Source organism: Cherax quadricarinatus, chromosome 70, assembly GCF_038502225.1.
Source record: "Cherax quadricarinatus isolate ZL_2023a chromosome 70, ASM3850222v1, whole genome shotgun sequence".
Classification (NCBI taxonomy): Eukaryota; Metazoa; Arthropoda; class Malacostraca; order Decapoda; family Parastacidae; genus Cherax; species Cherax quadricarinatus.
In genome coordinates this window covers 13,240,869-13,265,376 of record NC_091361.1, presented here as the reverse complement: position 1 = coordinate 13,265,376, position 24,508 = coordinate 13,240,869, and the positions used below count along the sequence as shown (strand labels likewise).

Genomic DNA, 24,508 nt, shown 5'->3' with positions numbered 1-24,508 from the left:
CGGGTGTAACAAGAGGGTAAGGGGTGTGGTCAGGTGTTACAAGAGGGTGGGATGTGTGGTCGGGTGTTACAGGAGGGTAAGGGGTATGGTCGGGTGTTACAAGAGGGTAGGGGGTGTGGTCTGGTGTTACATGATGGTAGAGGGTGTGGCCGGGTATTGCAGGAGGGTAGGAGGTGTGGTCGGGTGTTACAGGAGGATAGGGGTTGTGGTCAGGTGTTACATGATGGTAGGGGGTGTGGTCGGGTGTTACATGAGGGTAGATTGTGTGGTCGGGTGTTACAGGAGGGAAGGGGGTGTGATCGGGTGTTACATGATGGTAGGGGGTGTGGTCGGGTGTTACAGGAGGGTAGGTTGTGTGGTCGGGTGTTATAGGAGGGTAGGGGTGTGGTCGGGTGTTACAGGAGTGTAGGGAGTGTGGTCGAGTGTTACAGGAGGGAAGGGGTGTGGTCGGGTGTTACATGATGGTAGGGGGTGTGGTCGGGTGTTACAGGAGGGTAGGTTGTGTGGTCGGGTGTTACAGGAGGGTAGGGGTGTGGTCGGGTGTTACAGGAGTGTAAGGAGTGTGGTCGGGTATTACAGAAGGATAGTGGGTGTGGTCGGGTGTTACAAGAGGGTAGGGGGTGTGGTCGGGTGTTACAGGAGGGTAGGGGATGTGGTCAGGTGTTACAAGAAGGTAGGGGGTGTGGTCGTGTGTTACTGGAGGGTAGGGGGTGTGGTCGGGTGTTACAGGAGGGTGTGGTCAGGTGTTACAAGAAGGTAGGGGGCGTGGTCGGGTGTTACAGTAGTGTAGGGAGTATGGTCGGGTGTTACAGGAGGGTAGGGAGTGTGGTCGGTTGTTACAGAGGGGTAGGGGGTGTGGTCGGGTGTTACAGGAGAGTAGGGGGTGTGGTCGGGTGTTACAGAAGGGTAGTGGGTGTGGTCGGGTGTTACAGAGGGATAAGGGATGTGGTCGGGTGTTAATGGAGGGCAGAGGGGTGTAGTCAAGGGTTACAGGCGTGTAGGAAGTGTGGTCGAGTGTTACAGGAGGGTAAGGGGTGTGGTCGGGTGTTACAAGACGGTTGGGGGTGTGGTCGGGTGTTACAAGACGGTTGGGGGTGTGGTCGGGTGTTATAGGAGATTAGTGGGTGTGGTCGGGTGTTACAAACAGTTGGGGGTGTGGTCGGGTGTTACAGGAGATTAGGGGGTGTGGTAGGGTGTTACAAGACGGTTGGGTGTGTGGTCGGGTTGAAGAATAATCGCACCGAGAGTGAGAGGGGGAGCTGCAAGTTTTTTTTTCTGCTGGTAACAAGGTGGCCTGGAGTTCTTTCTGAGACAGCAGGAGTAACAGAGCACCAGGAGCAGGTCGTGTCCAGCAATCGGGTGGAGGCTGAGGAGGAGAGTCACTGTTTTGTGTACCCAACAAATCTTCCTTGGCTATTATGAAGCTCAAGATAGTTTACCAAGATGAGTAAACTCACAGATATGTGCTCTCATTGATTTGTTTCTCAGCTCCTGACCCAGCCAAGTAAATTTCCGTATACCAGCATTACCGGTTTGTACCTGTGAACGAGTTTGCACATACGGGCATGTGTTTGTGCGTGTGGGCGTGTGTTTGTACGTGTGGGCGTGTATATTTGCACATATATATTTGAATGTCTGTGTTTTCATGTATTTTTGGACTCGTGTGCGTGTGCTCACTGGAACTTGAGTGCGTACGCAGACAGATAATATGTTAGCTAAGAACTTATCAACGCAGGTCGGTGTTATTATTGTGCATGGATCACAAGGAGGGAATTTGGTGTCAGCTACTATAACACTACACATACACACACACACACACACACACACACACCTGTATTAAAGTGCACCAAAGTAGTTAGGCCACTTACCGTTTTTTCTCCCACCTCACCTCTCCCACCCACCCTTTTCCCATATTTCCATCCTTAACCATACTTCTTCCTTCCCCATCTTACCAAAACTCTGGTCATAACTGTCCTCCCCGCTGTGTGCTCTGGACCACCAGGTCTCTCTCTTGTAGAGGGATACAACACATTTCCTATCCATCTCCCCTATCTCTCTCTTTCTCTCTAGTGGTAAACTAGGGATTCACATCGCCGTGTTAGGGAAAAGGTAAATGGAGAGAAGTATGAGTTCATAAATAAAAATCAGGTGATAAATCTTGCCCTCTCTCTTTCTCTCTCTCTCTCTCTCTCTCCTGCTGGAGTTCTATACACGTCCCTCATCTGACGTCAGTATAAAAGCACCAATCTTTCTACCTGTGCTTCAGGTTCCTCAAGACTACGGTGCTCTTCACCAACTCCAAGGCTTAGGGACCGATTACCTCATCTTTTGTATATACTTCTGCAATCTGCACATTATGTCCTTGTGAAATGGGGTCCACCTCTGGTGTAAATTGTGGGACCCATAGCCTCGGAGAAGTGGATAAAAAGGCTTCAGGGAAGAATATTTACATTTCTTCCCGAACCTTGTTTATACTGTATTGATAAAGCCACTGGTTGACGAAACGTCTACAAATAAAGATACCCAGATATTGCACATGCGTCTAATTCTTCACAGTGGAAGAAGCAATGCAGGAGAAAGAGAAATAGGCTGATGCATATTCTTTGAATTCAAGATACTGTACAAGATAAGATAAAAAAAGGAAAAACCTGAGGAGCAGGCACGTAGGGCGACGAAAAGTAACTGTCCAAGAATAGATGTCAGAAGGGAAAATTATGACATGTAAGTAGGTTCCGCAAGTAGCAGAAATAGAATGGTATTTGTGAATGACGAACCATAAGAGATGGATGGATCAATGTTTACAGTTGGTAAACAGAAGAGGGGAAAGAAGAAAAAACTTTTTAATATACTTGGACAAACAGCGAGAGTTGTCAGGCAAGTGGCTGACTGAATTCTACCACACAAAATGCAGGATTGTGAAAAAAAAATACGAGGAAGGAGCAGAAAGACAGTTAACTGAGTATAGACTCTGGGGACAGAGGCTGCAAACCTCACTCTAGGAGAAAGATCGAGAGGTAAACATAGTGCTAAGAATACCTCCACAGACTCACAAAATTTGCAATATTTTTGCAGCAAATGCCCATTTGGGAAATTATATAAGAGAAGCCTTAAGAAATCTCAACAGGTATTTATAGCCCTATATACGATAAATATTAGTTCCGTCTTAGAATATGCAGGGCCAGCATGGAACCTTCACTTGATAAAGCACGTTAAGAAAGTGAAGAGAAAGCAGAGATAAGTAAAGAGCTACGAGGAAGAGATAAAGAAACTGAACATGAAGTTAGAGAATAGCACAATAAGGAGAAGACATGATAACGACATACATAATACTCAGAAACTATGATGCGAGGACTGGGCACAGTTAGAATGTAAAGACACAAACGAGTTGCAAGGATGTCAGGAAGTATTTCTTCAGCTTCAGGCTGCTCAGGGAGTAAAATGAAGAACAAAGAAGTAGTGGAGACAAGTTGCATACACAGTTTTAAGAACAGATATGACATTTCCTTCGAGGCTAGGAGAGTGTATTATTATAATCAAAACTAAGCGCTAAAACCACGAGGGTAGGAGGGTGTAAATCCAGCAAGAGACAAATGGAGAAGGCAGGGCGAGTAGCTGAGACTCAACCATCAACCCCAAATAGGTGAGCGCACCTACTCTCACTTTCTCATGCTTGGAGACTGGTGAGTGAGGGAGAGGGAGCGGCCCAGCAGAGCAGGATCAGGCAGCGGGGCCGTCTGCTGCCTGATCACCTTGACTGTAAGCAAGCAACGGCACCCATGTCCACTACCCGGTCACCAGTCGGCCCTTGTGCCGTCTCTTCCCCTCCTCCTCCTCCTCCTCCTCCTCTCTCTCTCTCTCTCTCTCTCTTTCTCTTAGTTTAAGTAGGCCCTTTCTCGTTATAAAGGGCTCGATATGGAATATCGAACAATATTCCTTCCTTTACAACCCCCGACACTGGGCTACCTAACCGTAGATTCAGGTATGAACGACTTTGCTTGACTGAAAGGCATAACATTCCCTCATGCCCTTTCATTGTTGGGAAAGCTTTCCCTGTTGTCAAAATTTGCTGTGGCATATCACCCCTGGCTTGAAACGAATTATAGTAATGGTTTGTTTTAGTTAAACCTTGACGATGCTACCACTCAGGCTTACAGTGTGTGTCTCTTGAATGGGCTTTAAGATATGGCTTGGACTGCGATCCATGGACGCGTTTACGTTGCCACCATCGCTGACACCATCATCGCTAATACTTGTGATTCTATTTTGTTTCTCTCCCTTCTTCTGCCGCTTGAGCCACCGCTGCTAGAGCTGCCGCCGCCGCTGCTTCTGATCCTGCCCATGATGATGCTACCGTCACTCATGTCTAAGTTGTTTAGATCAGTTTTTGTTCTTATTTTATAGGTTAGTTCCCTGGAATGCGTCGGTGTCGTAGCTCGAGTACCTGCAGTTAATATTGGTAGACGCAAAAGTGCTCATTTTTTTTTGCAGCGTTTTGAAGTTAACGACACTTTAATAACATCTTTTTTTTAGATTAAGAGCTGAATGAGCACACTTTGTAAACAGTACAACTCGCTCACTAATTACTTTACCTTGAATCAGTCCTAAAAGGAAGTGGCCTGGAATTTTTCTTATGACACTGACTGATTTTCTGGATCGTGACTGTCGATCTGGAACGGAATATTTTGTTTACCGAACGCGACTAATGACCCTAATTGTTAATTTTTTGTGATTGCAGTGTAGTGACATACGGAATCTGACAGCAAATAATTCATGACAGTGGCAAATCAGTAATGGTAGAAAACTGATAATGAGGTCAACAGCTTTTTATGGTAAAAGTGTTGAATAACTAAATGGGTCTAGTTTTTTACATCATCCAAATGATTATCTCTTTGTTACTCCTCTTTTTTCATATACATACCTCTCTCATTCTCCCTCTCCTTTCCCTCTCCTCTTCCCCCCCTCTCTCTCTCTCTCTCCCTCTGTCTTTTTCTTGGTCTCTCTCTCTCTCCTCCTCCCTATCCTCTTATCTCATCATTCGTACCCTGTCTACATTGCAACGTATCTTAAAAAGTCAAATTACTAGCAGTTAGGTTAAGTTATCAGTGCCTTGCATACCTCTACCCTTGACTACTTCGGTTTACGACTGCATTCTTCAAGTATTTGCTAGCGTCGATGCGATGTTTTACCTCGTTATCTATCTCAGGCTAGGTAGATTACTGAGTGGGTCAGAGCATCACCCATGATGCTGCTTACACCCATGATGTGCTGACACTCATGCTGCAGCTGTTGTTACCCATGATGCTGCTGGTAACGGCTTAATAACGGTATAGGAAGACATAAATAGAAAAATATGCTTTTGTTTATTCAACATTTATTTCTAAAACAAAGTTAAAGCATCGACTTGGTTACTTGGTAAAACTTCCCCCCAGAGACTAACGTTGTGCTTTTAAATGTTTGCTTGTTTGTCTTCACGTTACTGCCTTGAAATAACCTGGAGGAAACAGTCTTGTTATTACTGCCTTGAATTAACTTGGAGGGAACAATCTTTCTGTTGTTACTGCCTTGAAGTAACCTAAAGTGGAATAGTCTTCATGTTGTTACTGCCTTGAAGTATCCTGAAGTGGAATAGTCTTCATGTTGTTACTGCCTTGAAGTAACCTAAAGTGGAATAGTCTTCATGTTGTTACTACCTTGAAGTATCCTGAAGTGGAATAGTCTTCATGTTGTTACTACCTTGAAGTAACCTAAAGTGGAATAGTCTTCATGTTGTTACTGCCTTGAAGTATCCTGAAGTGGAATAGTCTTCATGTTGTTACTGCCTTGAAGTATCCTGAAGTGGAATAGTCTTCATGTTGTTACTACCTTGAAATAACCGGAAGGAAACAGTCTTCATGTTACTGCCTTGAGGTAACCTGGAGAGAACAATCTTCCTGTTGTTACTGCCTTGAGGTAACCTGGAGAGAACAATCTTCCTGTTGTTACTGCCTTGAGGTAACCTGGAGAGAACAATCTTCCTGTTGTTACTGCCTTGAGGTAACCTGGAGAGAACAATCTTCCTGTTGTTACTGCCTTGAGGTAACCTGGAGAGAACAATCTTCCTGTTGTTACTGCCTTGAGGTAACCTGGAGAGAACAATCTTCCTGTTGTTACTGCCTTGAGGTAACCTGGAGAGAACAATCTTCCTGTTGTTACTGCCTTGAGGTAACCTGGAGAGAACAATCTTCCTGTTGTTACTGCCTTGAGGTAACCTGGAGAGAACAATCTTCCTGTTGTTACTGCCTTGAGGTAACCTGGAGAGAACAATCTTCCTGTTGTTACTGCCTTGAGGTAACCTGGAGAGAACAATCTTCCTGTTGTTACTGCCTTGAGGTAACCTGGAGAGAACAATCTTCCTGTTGTTACTGCCTTGAGGTAACCTGGAGAGAACAATCTTCCTGTTGTTACTGCCTTGAGGTAACCTGGAGAGAACAATCTTCCTGTTGTTACTGCCTTGAGGTAACCTGGAGAGAACAATCTTCCTGTTGTTACTGCCTTGAGGTAACCTGGAGAGAACAATCTTCCTGTTGTTACTGCCTTGAGGTAACCTGGAGAGAACAATCTTCCTGTTGTTACTGCCTTGAGGTAACCTGGAGAGAACAATCTTCCTGTTGTTACTGCCTTGAGGTAACCTGGAGAGAACAATCTTCCTGTTGTTACTGCCTTGAGGTAACCTGGAGAGAACAATCTTCCTGTTGTTACTGCCTTGAGGTAACCTGGAGAGAACAATCTTCCTGTTGTTACTGCCTTGAGGTAACCTGGAGAGAACAATCTTCCTGTTGTTACTGCCTTGAGGTAACCTGGAGAGAACAATCTTCCTGTTGTTACTGCCTTGAGGTAACCTGGAGAGAACAATCTTCCTGTTGTTACTGCCTTGAGGTAACCTGGAGAGAACAATCTTCCTGTTGTTACTGCCTTGAGGTAACCTGGAGAGAACAATCTTCCTGTTGTTACTGCCTTGAGGTAACCTGGAGAGAACAATCTTCCTGTTGTTACTGCCTTGAGGTAACCTGGAGAGAACAATCTTCCTGTTGTTACTGCCTTGAGGTAACCTGGAGAGAACAATCTTCCTGTTGTTACTGCCTTGAGGTAACCTGGAGAGAACAATCTTCCTGTTGTTACTGCCTTGAGGTAACCTGGAGAGAACAATCTTCCTGTTGTTACTGCCTTGAGGTAACCTGGAGAGAACAATCTTCCTGTTGTTACTGCCTTGAGGTAACCTGGAGAGAACAATCTTCCTGTTGTTACTGCCTTGAGGTAACCTGGAGAGAACAATCTTCCTGTTGTTACTGCCTTGAGGTAACCTGGAGAGAACAATCTTCCTGTTGTTACTGCCTTGAGGTAACCTGGAGAGAACAATCTTCCTGTTGTTACTGCCTTGAGGTAACCTGGAGAGAACAATCTTCCTGTTGTTACTGCCTTGAGGTAACCTGGAGAGAACAATCTTCCTGTTGTTACTGCCTTGAGGTAACCTGGAGAGAACAATCTTCCTGTTGTTACTGCCTTGAGGTAACCTGGAGAGAACAATCTTCCTGTTGTTACTGCCTTGAGGTAACCTGGAGAGAACAATCTTCCTGTTGTTACTGCCTTGAGGTAACCTGGAGAGAACAATCTTCCTGTTGTTACTGCCTTGAGGTAACCTGGAGAGAACAATCTTCCTGTTGTTACTGCCTTGAGGTAACCTGGAGAGAACAATCTTCCTGTTGTTACTGCCTTGAGGTAACCTGGAGAGAACAATCTTCCTGTTGTTACTGCCTTGAGGTAACCTGGAGAGAACAATCTTCCTGTTGTTACTGCCTTGAGGTAACCTGGAGAGAACAATCTTCCTGTTGTTACTGCCTTGAGGTAACCTGGAGAGAACAATCTTCCTGTTGTTACTGCCTTGAGGTAACCTGGAGAGAACAATCTTCCTGTTGTTACTGCCTTGAGGTAACCTGGAGAGAACAATCTTCCTGTTGTTACTGCCTTGAGGTAACCTGGAGAGAACAATCTTCCTGTTGTTACTGCCTTGAGGTAACCTGGAGAGAACAATCTTCCTGTTGTTACTGCCTTGAGGTAACCTGGAGAGAACAATCTTCCTGTTGTTACTGCCTTGAGGTAACCTGGAGAGAACAATCTTCCTGTTGTTACTGCCTTGAGGTAACCTGGAGAGAACAATCTTCCTGTTGTTACTGCCTTGAGGTAACCTGGAGAGAACAATCTTCCTGTTGTTACTGCCTTGAGGTAACCTGGAGAGAACAATCTTCCTGTTGTTACTGCCTTGAGGTAACCTGGAGAGAACAATCTTCCTGTTGTTACTGCCTTGAGGTAACCTGGAGAGAACAATCTTCCTGTTGTTACTGCCTTGAGGTAACCTGGAGAGAACAATCTTCCTGTTGTTACTGCCTTGAGGTAACCTGGAGAGAACAATCTTCCTGTTGTTACTGCCTTGAGGTAACCTGGAGAGAACAATCTTCCTGTTGTTACTGCCTTGAGGTAACCTGGAGAGAACAATCTTCCTGTTGTTACTGCCTTGAGGTAACCTGGAGAGAACAATCTTCCTGTTGTTACTGCCTTGAGGTAACCTGGAGAGAACAATCTTCCTGTTGTTACTGCCTTGAGGTAACCTGGAGAGAACAATCTTCCTGTTGTTACTGCCTTGAGGTAACCTGGAGAGAACAATCTTCCTGTTGTTACTGCCTTGAGGTAACCTGGAGAGAACAATCTTCCTGTTGTTACTGCCTTGAGGTAACCTGGAGAGAACAATCTTCCTGTTGTTACTGCCTTGAGGTAACCTGGAGAGAACAATCTTCCTGTTGTTACTGCCTTGAGGTAACCTGGAGAGAACAATCTTCCTGTTGTTACTGCCTTGAGGTAACCTGGAGAGAACAATCTTCCTGTTGTTACTGCCTTGAGGTAACCTGGAGAGAACAATCTTCCTGTTGTTACTGCCTTGAGGTAACCTGGAGAGAACAATCTTCCTGTTGTTACTGCCTTGAGGTAACCTGGAGAGAACAATCTTCCTGTTGTTACTGCCTTGAGGTAACCTGGAGAGAACAATCTTCCTGTTGTTACTGCCTTGAGGTAACCTGGAGAGAACAATCTTCCTGTTGTTACTGCCTTGAGGTAACCTGGAGAGAACAATCTTCCTGTTGTTACTGCCTTGAGGTAACCTGGAGAGAACAATCTTCCTGTTGTTACTGCCTTGAGGTAACCTGGAGAGAACAATCTTCCTGTTGTTACTGCCTTGAGGTAACCTGGAGAGAACAATCTTCCTGTTGTTACTGCCTTGAGGTAACCTGGAGAGAACAATCTTCCTGTTGTTACTGCCTTGAGGTAACCTGGAGAGAACAATCTTCCTGTTGTTACTGCCTTGAGGTAACCTGGAGAGAACAATCTTCCTGTTGTTACTGCCTTGAGGTAACCTGGAGAGAACAATCTTCCTGTTGTTACTGCCTTGAGGTAACCTGGAGAGAACAATCTTCCTGTTGTTACTGCCTTGAGGTAACCTGGAGAGAACAATCTTCCTGTTGTTACTGCCTTGAGGTAACCTGGAGAGAACAATCTTCCTGTTGTTACTGCCTTGAGGTAACCTGGAGAGAACAATCTTCCTGTTGTTACTGCCTTGAGGTAACCTGGAGAGAACAATCTTCCTGTTGTTACTGCCTTGAGGTAACCTGGAGAGAACAATCTTCCTGTTGTTACTGCCTTGAGGTAACCTGGAGAGAACAATCTTCCTGTTGTTACTGCCTTGAGGTAACCTGGAGAGAACAATCTTCCTGTTGTTACTGCCTTGAGGTAACCTGGAGAGAACAATCTTCCTGTTGTTACTGCCTTGAGGTAACCTGGAGAGAACAATCTTCCTGTTGTTACTGCCTTGAGGTAACCTGGAGAGAACAATCTTCCTGTTGTTACTGCCTTGAGGTAACCTGGAGAGAACAATCTTCCTGTTGTTACTGCCTTGAGGTAACCTGGAGAGAACAATCTTCCTGTTGTTACTGCCTTGAGGTAACCTGGAGAGAACAATCTTCCTGTTGTTACTGCCTTGAGGTAACCTGGAGAGAACAATCTTCCTGTTGTTACTGCCTTGAGGTAACCTGGAGAGAACAATCTTCCTGTTGTTACTGCCTTGAGGTAACCTGGAGAGAACAATCTTCCTGTTGTTACTGCCTTGAGGTAACCTGGAGAGAACAATCTTCCTGTTGTTACTGCCTTGAGGTAACCTGGAGAGAACAATCTTCCTGTTGTTACTGCCTTGAGGTAACCTGGAGAGAACAATCTTCCTGTTGTTACTGCCTTGAGGTAACCTGGAGAGAACAATCTTCCTGTTGTTACTGCCTTGAGGTAACCTGGAGAGAACAATCTTCCTGTTGTTACTGCCTTGAGGTAACCTGGAGAGAACAATCTTCCTGTTGTTACTGCCTTGAGGTAACCTGGAGAGAACAATCTTCCTGTTGTTACTGCCTTGAGGTAACCTGGAGAGAACAATCTTCCTGTTGTTACTGCCTTGAGGTAACCTGGAGAGAACAATCTTCCTGTTGTTACTGCCTTGAGGTAACCTGGAGAGAACAATCTTCCTGTTGTTACTGCCTTGAGGTAACCTGGAGAGAACAATCTTCCTGTTGTTACTGCCTTGAGGTAACCTGGAGAGAACAATCTTCCTGTTGTTACTGCCTTGAGGTAACCTGGAGAGAACAATCTTCCTGTTGTTACTGCCTTGAGGTAACCTGGAGAGAACAATCTTCCTGTTGTTACTGCCTTGAGGTAACCTGGAGAGAACAATCTTCCTGTTGTTACTGCCTTGAGGTAACCTGGAGAGAACAATCTTCCTGTTGTTACTGCCTTGAGGTAACCTGGAGAGAACAATCTTCCTGTTGTTACTGCCTTGAGGTAACCAGAGAGAGATACAGACAAGTGACCTTTTTCAAAGTAATTTGCTGCATTTTATTAACTTTTACCAGGATAATTTTCTTTAACACAGTTCCTGTCATCAATCTCTGACTGTTACTTGTCAGTCTGAAATAATATTTTCTTTGTAAAGTCAGTCTAGATTACTTAAACATACATAAACAAGTAAATTAGAAACACGAATGCTATACATCCGGCAACGCCACTGCTGAGTAGTCCCAGGAAACGTTGAAATCTGCACGTATATTACTCGGAGGAAATGGGGTGCCGGTTGTTGCAAGATACAAGATTCTGTAAAGCTATCATCCGTCAACATTTCCCACTCAAGCACGCGCACTTTCCCAAACTCACGTACATGCACACACGGACGCGCGCACGGTCGCACTCACGGGGTTATCCTGGGGATCAGGAGAAGGGGAGAGGTGACGGCAGTGACGTCTCCATTATAACTGTTTGCTGAGGAGGAAAGGTGAGGATGTGAGGGTGCTCGCGCGCGCTAACCTACTTAGGTTTGAGAAACTGAGCTTAAGCTCTTGGGTCCTGAGCTTCACCACTGTACGTTGCTTACTCCATGGTATTTTAATATATCGTATCCACTTTTGACTCCATGTATGCCATGGAATGAACTGTTCTCTCTAGCTCATCTTCCATAATTATTTTACATTATGAATAACTAAAGTGTAACGAACATTTGTTATTGCTCAATAATCAACATGGAGACAGAATCTCAGGAGATTGATTCATCCTCTTCAGCTGAAGAGGATCCCAGAAGGGGGTCGAAATATGCAGATAAATATTCTTAGTTTCTGTCTCCATGTAGGTTATTATTAAGCATTTTCAGTTATGTTACCTAGTTCTTTTACCTCCATGGAGATCCACAGGGCAGCATATCCATTAACTTGGTTTGTAAGACCCACCTAGTAGGTGGATGTTTAGTTTCCTATTCCGCGGGGGCATTGACCCCCCGGAACACCCTCCAGGAACGTGTTCCTGGAAAGACCTCTACACTGACTCCAGCAGTTTTTCTGTTTAATTAGTATGCAGATTTGCGTAGGCGAGATCTAGGAGATCTGGGACTACATGACGTCTCTTTTGACCTATCAAGATGTCCCACCCCTCTTACTTCAAGGATAAACCTGGTGGCAACCTCATGAAGGTTCTCATTTTTCAGTGTATGATTGATGAGTTAAAGATCACATGTTGCCACCACCGCGTACTGACGTACTTGTCTTGCATGCAATATGCCCCGTAGCTCGATCGCTGGCGCACTCAGCTCACACACTGAGGTCCGGGGTTCGAATCTCCTCCGGTACGGCTGGAAAACATTAGGGACATGTTTCCATAAAGACACCTGTTGTCCCTGTCCCTGTTCACCCATCAGTTTAAAATGGGTACCTGAGTGTTAGTTGACTGGTGTGGGTCGCATCCTGGTACACTGACCTAATTTGCCCGAAATGTTCAGCATAACAAGGGGCTTTCTATATAGTAGTATATCATTGATGTCAGCTAGGACTGTATACCTTGTGCATGTACTTGTAGTAAATAATTATTATTATTATTAAATGCCTTCTTGTTTATTTATATAAATATTTGTCGTTCCACCCCTTTCTCATTCTTTCAGATTTAATTTCCTCTCCTGCAGACAGTTCTCTTTTAACTTTCTAGCTCTTGGTCTCGTTCATGAAAAACTCATACTTAGAGGACTCTCATTACGACATTTCGGTCCACCCTGGACCATTATCGAGTCATTGGATTTACCAGCTTGTAATTCCAGAAGCCTCACGTTGAGCTCTTCCTTTAACTAGTTCAGGTTTTCTTGCAGTATCTTTGACCTCTTCTGGTGTTACTCTCCTTATATGTGTTGCAGCGTTCGTAGACATAACATAAATGAATCTATATTTCTTTTGCTGGATCATCTCAAGAGAATGAGGTCAAGAACTGACCCGGTGGGACTTCGCTTATTTCCTTCTTCAAACGCCAACCCTCAATGGCCCACTGCCGTCAGTCTTTCCTAAGCACTCCAACCAGTTTCTAGTTTTAAAATTGTTCTTTAAAAGGCCGTTCCAAAGGATGTTTCCTGTCTAGACCAACCTTTTCTTCCTCTCCTAGTTCTAGCTATTGAATTATAAAATTAATTTTGGTTAAGGATTTACTTTCTCTAAAACCAATGCTTTTATTAAGAAAATATGCGACTTACAAGTGATAAATTAGTTATTTCCTATTAATATAATCTCAGTTATACTGGTCAGTAATATATATCTTATGTTTCGAACAATATTTGAAGTTTTTTTTAGTTATGTGACAATTTTGCGTCTGATTATTTGGTAAAGATCCTCAAAAGGTTTCTTGGTTATCGATAGTGAGATTCTACCTGGTCCCGTTCCATTCCATGTCTCTAGCTGGCTTGCTTTCTTTACTTTTTGGCTCGCCTATGTGGTTTACGGCTGGTTGAGAGGGCATCTCCTCAATTTTTGATGGCTGCTGTCTTGAGATTTTGAACACCTCCTGGAATCTTTTATTGCGTTCCTCACAAATTTCCCTGTCAGCTTCCGTGAATCCCTTCTAATTTTTCATCTGTGGTTGTTAGCGATGGTCTCAAGTCTTATTCGTTATTTCGGGTTCGTATTTGTTTCTCTTTCCCTCCTCAATTTAATCATTCTGGCAATTTTGTGTACATTCTGTTAGCAGCTGTTCTCATTTTTCTGCTTACCTTTCCATGTCTCCACTTTCTAGTTTCTTGCTTCCATGCATTGCTCATTAAAGCTAGTCCGTGTTTGTATTTGTTCTTCTTTCTATGGGGATGAAAGCGTGTGTCATTAATTTGCATTCTTGCGTGACGTCCATCGTACCCTATATTGCTTTCCATTAAGTTATTTATTTCCATTAAGTTCATTGTCTATCGTATTTTTCAAAGCTGACATTTCCCCGTATTTACCTCTTCAACTCTTCACTATGCCACTCTCTTACTCTTTACCTTTCTCTTACTTTCACCTACAGGATGTACTCCAGGATATGCTGGTCACTTCCTCATAGCTCATATTCTATCTTCTCAACTACAGCTTTGCCATAGCTGATTATTAAGTCTGGTCTGGTGGGTTCACCTTCCTTCATCCAAGGGCCCAGATGGATATAAGTCACTATGTCTGACTTTTTTTGGTTACCCTAGATTCTCTACACATATGCTGCTATGTATGATAATCTATGCAACTGTATTTGTGTATACCTGAATAAGCTTACTTATTTACAATCTAAGTATGATCTTTAATTAACGTTTTAGACGAGGACGTTTTTTCGCAGTTCAGTTTTACAGGCTCAGAGCTGTTATCCTGGTATACTATCGTCTCCCAAGATGCGACCCATAACAGTCGGCTAACACCCAGGTGCCTACTTGCTGCTATGTGAACAGTGGCAGCAGGTGTAAGAAAATATGCCCAGCGTTTCCATCCGGCCAGTAATCGAACCATGGACACTCAACATCGGAGACGAGAGTATTACCAACCGAACCACGGGGCACTGTATCCACTAAATGAGCTGTAAATGTCCTCCATGGGAGAATCTTTGTTTCCAATCATTCTCTAACTTGTTCATGAGGCTTAGTGCTCTCTATGTGAACTTTCTTCCCATGCTGATGTGTTCTAACCGTGCGTCTTATACATTCATACTATTCGCTTTTAGTACAACCGTCTAACTTTCCATCTATAATCCTGTGTCCCAGACACACGTTTCTCAAACAGCATGTCATTGATGCCTTATTAGATACTCGTAGTATCTTGTACGTTGTGCATTCCCTGTGTGTGTGTGTGTGTGTGTGTGTGTGTGTGTGTGTGTGTGTGTGTGTGTGTGTGTGTGTGTGTGTGTGTGTGTGTGTGTGTGTAGAATTCTGTATTTTTACTTATTTTAAGTTTAAGGAACAAAGTAATGCTCATGGTGTTCCGCTTTCATTATAATTATTATTTGCCTGGAGCAAGAGGCTAGTAACTCTTTCTTCTGTATAAATTACTACACGTAAAAAGAAAAGCTTTCGTTTTTATTTTTAGGTCACCCTGCCTCGGCGGGAGACGACCTATGAATTGAAAAAATTATTACTATTATTATTATTATTATTATTATTATTATTTATTGCACTTGAACTTAGCAGAGTGACACTCCAAGAAATCAGCTAATACCCGCGTACGTATTTACGTTAGTTGAGCAGTATGACGAGACTTGACCTTACGTTGTCTCACTCGGTGATCGAACTCGAGACCTTTCGGATGTGTACACGGCTCTCTGGCCACACTCCTGTCTTAAGTTAACCTCCTCCCTGGTTGTGTGTGTGTGTGTGTGTGTGTACTCTCCTAATTGTACTTACCTAATTATGGTTGAAGGAGTCGAGTCAGAGCTCCTGGCCCCGCCTCTACACTGATCGCTACTAGGTTCTCTCTCTCCCTGCTCCATGAGCTTTATCAAACCTCTTCTTAAAATTATGTATGGTTCCTGCCTCCACTACGTCACTTGCCAGACTGTTTCACTTCCTTACAACTCAATGACTAAAGAAATACTTAATAACATCCCACTGACTCAACTGAGTCTTCAACTTCCAATTGTGACCTCTTGTTTTTGTGTCCCACCTCTGGAACATAATGTCTCTGTCCACATTGTCAATTCCTCGCAGTATTTTGTATGTCATTATCATGTCTCCCCTAATCCTCTGTCCTCCAGTGCCGTCACGCCGATTTCCCTTAACCTTTTTTAATAGGACATTTTCCTTAGCTCTGGAACTAGTCTTGTTGCAAACTTTTGCACTTTCTCTAATTTCTTGGCGTGCTTGACCAGGTATGGGTTCCACTGGTGCTGCGTACTCCAGTATAGGCCTGATGAACATGGTGTACAGAGTCTTGAACGATTCCTTACTGAGACATCGGAATGCTATTCTCAGGTTTGCCAGGCACCCATATGCTGCAGCAGTTATCTAGTTGATGTACGCCTTAAGAAATGTGCTGGGTATTATCCTCACCCCAAGATCCTTTTCCTTGAGTGAGGTTTGCAGTTTTTGGCTTCATTACTTTGCATTTAGCTGGGTTGAATTCGAGGAGCCAGTTGCTGGACCAGTCTTCCAGCCTGTCCAAGTCTCTTTGTAGTCCTGCCTGATCCTCACCCGATTTAATTCTCCTCATTAACTTCACATCATCTGCAAACAGAGACACTTCTGAGTCTACCCCTTCCGTCATGTCATTCACATATACCAAAAACAGCACTAGTCCTAGGACTGACCCCTGTGGGACCCCGCTCGTCACAGGCGCCCACTCTGACACCTCGTCACGTTCCATGACTCATTGTTGCCTCTCTGTCAGATATTCTCTGATCCAATGCAATACCCATCCTGTGTCGAAGGCCTTCTTGCAGTCCAAGAAAATGCAATTTACCCACCCCTCTCTCTCGTGTCTTACTTCCGTTACCTTGTCATAAAACTCCAGTAGGTTTTTGACAGTATTTTCCTTCCTTGAATCTGTGCTGGTTGTCATTTATAAGCGTGTTCCAATCTAGGTGCTCCACCACTCTCCTCCTGATAATCTTCTCCATGACTTTGCATATTATAAACGTCAGTGACACTGGTCTGTAGTTTAGTGCTTTGTGTCTGTCTCCTTTCTTAAAAATGGGGACTAAATTTGCCGCCTCCCATCCCTCAGGTAGTTGCCCAGTTTCAATGGACACATTGAAAACTGATGTTAGTGGTACACATAGCATCTGTGCTCCCTCTCTAAGGACCCACGGAGAGAGATTGTCCGGTCCCACTGCCTCTGAGAAATCAAGATCACTTAGCAGCTTCTTCACCTCCTCCTCGGTTGCACTTGTTGGCATATCCCTTGTTGATGTACCCCCTTTTTCTGGCTTCCCGGAGTCCTTTCTGTCTCCACTGTAAATATTTCCTTAAATCTCATGGTAAGCTTCTCACATACTTCTTGGTCATTTCTTGTGAGCTCCCTACCTCCTTTCCTCAGCCTGATTACCTGGTTCCTGTCTATTGTCTTCCTCCTGATGTGGCTATATAACAGCTTCGGGTCAGACTTGATATTGATGCTATGTCGTTTTAGTACTGTCGCTGGGCCTCCCTCCCAAACTGTGCATACTCATTTCTGGCTCCTCTATTAATGTCTCTATTTTCCTGGGTCCTTTGTCTTCTGTACCTTTTCCATTCTCTAGTGCACTTAGTCTTTGTCTCCCTACCCCTTTAGGTAAACCAAGGGCTCGTTCTGGTCTTCCCATTATTTCTGTTGTCCATGGGAACAAACCTTTCCTCTGCCTCCTAGCATTTTGTCACATAGTCCATTTCGTATACTGATTTTCCTACCAATTCTCTTTCCCACTGAACCACTGTGTGTGTGTGTGTGTTTGTGTGCACTCACCTAATTGTGGTTGCAGGGGTCGAGACTCAGCTCCTGGCCCCGCCTCTTCACTGATAGCTACTAGGTCCTCTCTCTGTTCCCTGAGCTGTGTCATACCTCGTCTTAAAACTATATGTGGTTCCTGTGTGTGTGTGTGTGTGTGTGTGTGTGCTCACCTATTTGTACTTACCTATTTGTGATTACAGGGGTCGATTCACACTTCCTGGCCCGCTTCTTTGCTGACTGCTACTAGATCCACTCTCTCCCTGCTCCAAGAGCTTCGTCGTACCTCTTCATAAGGCATATGTGTGTGCGTGCGTGCGTGTGTGTGTGTGTGTGTGTGTGTGTGTGTGTGTGTGTGTGTGTGTGTGTGTGTGTCTATCTGTTTTCATTCAATAGTCTTAAAACTCGTGTAAATCACTCTGTACCGGGAAGGCTACCGTGTACCTCCTGCACACCTCCGGGGTCCCAGGTTCGATACCTGGCGATGGCAGAAAAGGCGGGATATTGAGAGTCATGTATTTCGACCCTCAAGGTCAACTCAGACACGTTCGGATACAACACCCGGCAGGTTACGGTAAGAAAAAACTACAATAATGTACCTGAATTTATCTTGTAAATCTCTGACAGGGTGATATTTGCGTCTCCACTTTGTGTTGATAGAGAAGAAAATGGCACAACAGCCTGACTGGAACAATACACAAATAACCCGCACATAGGAGAAACAATCTTATGACGACGTTTCGATCCGACTTGATCCATATAGTCGTTATAAGCTTCTTTCTGTTGTAGAAAATTCTTGTAGAAATTCGTTTTAGCTTATTTTGTAGACTTGCTTGATTAAACCAATCAGGATAACCTAGAGCCTTGAATTTTTACTGTTTTATTTTCTTGGTGCAAATTAACTGACTTAGATTATCAAGTCGGGCTAACGGGTTTTCCCTGAATTCGTTCCAACAGCACATCATGTCACGAAAACCACTTGTCTCCACTCCTATCTCTCTGACTCACACTCCAACAGCACGTCAAGTCACAGAACCCACTTGCTTCCATTCACTCCCATCACTCACACATGCTTGCTGGATGTCAAAGCCCCTCGCATACGATTCCTCTTATTCTCCAATAATTGCAATTTTTCCCACGACGACCACTTCTCTCCAGTACAGATTTATACACCCTTCAAGTCATCCTATTTTGCTTCACCCTCTCTGAATATCCAAACCACCTCAGTAACCCATCCTCAGTTCTCTGGATAATATTTTAGTAACTCTGTACCTCCTAATCTCCAAATTGTGAATTCTTTGTTAAATATTCACAACATATATTGCCCTCAGACACAACAATTCTTCTGCTTCCAGCCTCCATCTCGCCAACACACATTCACTTTTGCAACATAATCTATGTGTTAAACAACCATAGTGACATCAGTCATCCTTGTCAAAGGCCTACTGTTTCCGGAAAATAATTTCCAGCTCTCCATTAATACCTCAGCCATTAATACCCGAGCCATTAACACCCGTCTCGCTATCCTCTTAAAAACCCTTAACACTTGCAACATCTGCCACATTACTTTCCTATGCACCCTATCATATTATTTTTCTAAATACATAAATGGAACTAAAACTGTAAACTAATAAGCTTCAATGTAAACACTTGGTCTACACATTCCCTACCCTCCTTAAAACCTTCTCCATTTATGATCCTGCTCTCTGTCTTATCCTTAATTCTTTCAATAACGTTACCATACAATTTACTTCATATACTCATATATATATATATATATATATATATATATATATATATATATATATATATATATATATATAATGTGCGTGTGTATATACTAAATAAAATTGTTCGTGTTAGTTGAATCAATGGGAAAATCTTCGTGTGTGTCAAGGCACAAATATAGGGCGGGAGAGTTCACTTTCTAGGCGAGGGCGTTGGTTAACAGGTCGGGTGTGGGCAAGTGGGCTTGTTCATCTGGGTGTGGGCTCGAGTGTGGGGCACTGGGTATGGGTGTGTGGTCTGGTGTGGGGATCTGCGTATGGAGGGAGAGAGTTGGTGATGTATGGGGGGGGGGGGAAGGTGTGTGGAGTACAAGATATAAAGGTGGAAGTTGGGTGTCAGATGTGTGGGTGGAGTTGAGAGGACTGACTGGATGGGTGGGCTAGTCTGGAGGGTATTGGGTATGTAGGTGAGCGTTGGGTGGGCGAATGTGGGTAGACTTGGGTAGACATGGGTGGGTGGGGGGGGTGCAGAGCAAGGCATATGGGCGGGCGTAAGGTGACTTGTGTAGGAGTGTGGGTGTGGTTGTGATTTTGGGTGTGGGGATGGTGGTGGTGGGTATGGGAGTGGGTGTTGGTGTGGGGGTGGGTGTGGGTGTGGAGTACCGGGTGACTTAGCGGGTCTCAGGAACCGGGTGTTGCAGTTGGCCGTAGCAAACCGGTTTTTTCTATATTTCTTGCTTAAATTGAGTGTCGCTATAGATTGTTTTTGTTATATCACGTATGTTTGTATAATAATAATCTTTATTTCTGCAAGTACAAGTACAAGTACAAGTACAAGATATACAGTCCTAGCTGACATCAATGACATACTACTATACATTTCGGGCAAATTAGGTCAGTTTTCTCCCCAGGGTGCGACCTACACCAGTCGACTAACATCCAGGTACCTATTTTACAAATAGGTGGAAAGCAGGTGTTTTAAGGAAACACGTCCTAATGTTTCCACCTGTACCAGGGATCAAACCCCGGAATTCATTGTGAGAGCTGAGTGCGCTCCCTTATATATATATATATATATATATATATATATATATATATATATATATATATATATATTGCTTCCAGTGAGACACTTGGGCAACATATGGGTGCCTTTATTCTGGAAACGTTTAGCAATCACCGTCATTTATCAACTTGGCATTGCATTTTTTCTAAACCGTTTATTCAAAATCATAATACTAGTCCAGTGTCGTTAGCATCCCTGGTGCTCTCAATCCCTGGTGCTCTCAATCCCTGGTGCTCTCAATCCCTGGTGCTCTCAATCCCTGGTGCTCTCAATCCCTGGTGCTCTCAATCCCTGGTGCTCTCAATCCCTGGTGCTCTCAATCCCTGGTGCTCTCAATCCCTGGTGCTCTCAATCCCTGGTGCTCTCAATCCCTGGTGCTCTCAATCCCTGGTGCTCTCAATCCCTGGTGCTCTCAATCCCTGGTGCTCTCAATCCATGGTGCTCTCAATCCATGGTGCTCTCAATCCCTGGTGCTCTTAATCCTTGGTGCTCTCAATCCATGGTGCTCTCAATCCATGGTGCTCTCAATCCCTGGTGCTCTCAATCCATGGTGCTCTCAATCCATGGTGCTCTCAATCCTGGCTGGAGTAATTCAGGACGAACTATCCTGGTGGTCGTTTTCTAGTAAATTCAGGTATAGGTAAGTTGAAAAGTATTCTTGGGTAATAGTTATGACTATAGGGTTATGGTTGTAGGGTTAATACCCTGGCTATATGGGGGTCAAGGTTACGAGTTTCAATATGGGGGTTAAAGTTTTAGTGTGGGGGGGGGGGTTAAGGTTGCAATTAACTACTTTTATTTAATCATCCAAAAATATGGTTCTATACACTACATATCAAAAATCCCTGGTACTCTACAGACTTTTTTTTTACTAGTCTATTAACTATCACAGGAATTAAGGCTTTATCATCCTCGCTAAACTGGAGATATTTGTTCTCACATCGAAACTTCAAATCACGTACTTCAGTATGTCTTCTGGGAAATGGTGGGCCCTGTGGCCCCTACAGACGAGCAACACGCTGCAGAAGCTTTGGTAGAACGTTGTTTTGTCCTTCCTCCTTTCACGATTAAAAAAAAAAAATCCCATGTAATAATTATTAACTGATGCGATGAGCATTTTAACTTCAGATGAAATAATGAATTGATTTAGTAGTAGCACGTGTGAACAGCTATAAGACTCGTTGAACATCAAAATGGTATAAAATACCGACAGGTTGGTAGGTAAGACACAAAGGCAACAGTTAGGCAACTTTATTCCGAAACGTTTCGCCTACACAGTAGGCTTCTTCAGTCGAATACAGAAAGTAGGCAGGAACAGTAGAGATGTGAAGACGATGTAATCAGTCCATCACCCTTGAAGTCGTAGAATTTGAGGTTGTCAGTCCCTCAGCCTGGAGAGTTCAGTTCCAAAGTCAGATAGTTCCTGACTATGGAACTGAACTCTCCAGGCTGAGGGACTGACAACCTCAAATTCTACGACTTCAAGGGTGATGGACTGATTACATCGTCTTCCCATCTCTACTGTTCCTGCCTACTTTCTGTATTCGACTGAAGAAGCCTACTGTGTAGGCGAAACGTTTCGGAATAAAGTTGCCTAACTGTTGCCTTTGTGTCTTACCTACCAGCTATAAGACTCATTAGCATTCACACGAGAATCAGTCTTTACACTGACGAGTACACGAATAACATTTTGATCTTGGTGATTTGTACATTTTTATCATTCAATTCCCTGTTAGCAGGTATAACTTTTCTTTCGTTTTCAGATTATCATCTACGATCTTCGAGATGCTTGTCACATCTACCTTCTATTTTTATTTAAAATTTTCGGGATGAAATATGAATTCAAGGGAATAAAGACAATGGTAAAAGATAATCCTTTTAAAAGAATGTTTAGACTAGGTTGGAATTTATCAAATGTACAGGAATAAGGACGCACACTTAATTATAAGGTACATAGGTAACATGAGGTCAGGCTCGGAGAAAGATGACGTGCGAACGTTGCATAAAAGGATTTTCTCTTACTAGTGTCTTTATTTTCACCTAGTCGGCTTTTGCCTCTCAATTATGCTTCCTTCAAAATAATTTCTGAAATCATCACAATTTTCTTTCCAATTAGTTTCTAAGAGCTGGCGTTTTCGCTTTAATGTTGTTATCTGTTAAAGTTCACCTTCTTGCATTCTGAAGTATATGTAAACTTTTTTTTAACGCCATGCGGGTTTCCATAACATTCGGAGCCCATTCAAAAATATTCTTTATTGCACTTCTCTCCAAGAAATCAACATGTATTCTCCCATCAGCACCTGGTTTCTAACAGCATGTTTTTATTCTTTCCTCAGCCCAAATCTTTTAAGTCGCTATGGACTCCCTGGTCACCGAAGTCAAGCCCATGAGAATCCCCCGACCCAAGTTCTGCTGCATGAAATCGTCGCTAGTGTACCCGGCAGAACCCCCAAAGGACTACCTCGATCTGGAAACAGAAATGGGCGACCTCAAGTCTCAAAAGACCGTCACTTCTAGCACGAAAGTAGAAGAGCTAGGGCGTGCACTAAAGGAGAAGGTTAAGGTCTAGGGATGAGATGGAGTCTCTTCACTTGTTCACAAAAAGGGGAAAGAAAAGCTGGTTCTAGGTGATGGTATCATGGTAAATCCACGTCCTTCTAGCAATGAATGACAATGGATAGGAAGAGGAACTCCTCAAGAAGTCTAGAGGTAATGACTGTTATATCAAGACCTAGAAAGATTACGCTAAATTCATCGAAGATAATATATTGCAGTAGATTCAGCGAGGCTCACGACTCTCGGGGAGGGGGGGGGTCAGAGATCCTGTGGGTAAGGGATCACAGGTCCTCATGAAGAGCATGATTCTGTGTCCTACTAAACTCAAGGACGATAACTGAAACAGGAAGTAGAAAGCAAGAGGATGAGGACAATTACTGGTGAATTTCCTGGTGTTTATTGGAGGACTTCGGGTCTGAACTTTAACCTGTGAAGTGTTGAAAACTAATAAGCAACACACGGTGAAAAGGTTAACTTTCAAAACTTCAAAAACGGCAATAAAAATCATTGTTTAGTTAGTAGAAGCGTAACGTAGATCATATGTAAAACATTGGCGTACGCCAAATGGGTAAGAAGTTTAATACTTAAGACGTCAGGCATAAAATGACGAATTTGCAGCTAAATTAATAACATAGATGAAAAAGTAATGACGTAGATGGCAGGTAGAGTAATGACAAGAGTCAGGCTGTATCTCTTAAAACTTATTGCATAATATTTCATGAACCTTGAACTTTGCGAGTGGAAGACGCAATAGCGCCCTTTCGCTATATTCACTGAGAAGCGCTACACCCGTTGGGATTATATGATGCCTGGCGAAAGGGAGGAACTAGATTTGACCCAAAGATGATAAAGCTCTTCCCATCCCACCTTGAAGGGAAGTGCGCACTCAGTTCTCATGCGCAGTGACGAGCGCAATATAACGTGGCTGCTCTGGGCTGTACATGAATACTGTAAGGTGAACGTGATCTAGTTTCTCTAGTATAGTGGTGGCTGGTCGTGAACTAGTTCACTGCCAGGAGAACATGGTATAGTAGACAATTATAATGACGTACACGCCCAGGTGAACATGATTTTATACACTGCCAGTTGAACATGATTCAGTACACTGCGAGCTTAGCATAATTCAGTACAATACCAGGTGAACATGATCTAACACAATGACTGCTAAGCATTATCTAGTTCATTGCCAGACGAACGAGATATAGCCCACTTCCCGCTAGAGATGACATGCAGCATCACTGCCCGCTACAGATGACATGCGATATCAATGCCTGATTAAGGCAGGGATCATTATATATAACCCGTATAGAAGGAACCTCGTCCATACATCTCTCCCAGCCCGGGAGTCGAGCCATTATGCTTCCAGTGGTTTATACGAGGTAGTATTACGTGCTGTTTATTGGTGTCAAATTCTCATTCACTTACAATGATTATGGTTAACTTTCTTCCCGCAACCCCAATAGCAAGAAAAGTTTGATAATGTGGTCAAACATTCTGAAGAGGCTTAAATTGACGGTTCATTTTCTTATATAAAAGTTATGTTTATTAAGGAATCAACTGTAACTTTCATAACCTTAGGTCGATTCAATTTAGTTTATTTCTTTGTAGATACAAATATTTCTCACAATGTATATTGAAACACTTCCACAATTTGCAATATCTACAATGTATATACATCTTGATTATATATATATATATATATATATATATATATATATATATATATATATATATATTATATATATATATATATATATATATATATATATATATTTATATTTCACTGTGTTTGTTTGGTATTAAATTACTGTAAACAAATCCAAAATATATTTAGTTGGGTTAAGCTAAAATAAATTGCGCTTGTTATA

At 43.3% G+C, this 24,508-nt stretch overlaps 1 protein-coding gene and 1 long non-coding RNA gene across 3 annotated transcripts in view; one reads left to right on the top strand and one right to left on the bottom strand.

The window, feature by feature from the left end:
* The window catches only part of LOC128693436 (uncharacterized), a 111,996-nt gene extending 89,322 nt beyond the window's left edge, over window positions 1-22,674 (top strand). Inside the window, exon 2 of the long non-coding RNA XR_008407756.2 lies at window positions 22,421-22,674. This is a non-coding gene — a long non-coding RNA (uncharacterized lncRNA). The remainder of the gene's footprint in view (window positions 1-22,420) is intronic.
* Window positions 1-24,508, bottom strand: part of LOC128702379 (whirlin) — a 1,352,782-nt gene that overhangs the window by 160,785 nt on the left and 1,167,489 nt on the right. The window lies entirely within an intron of this gene.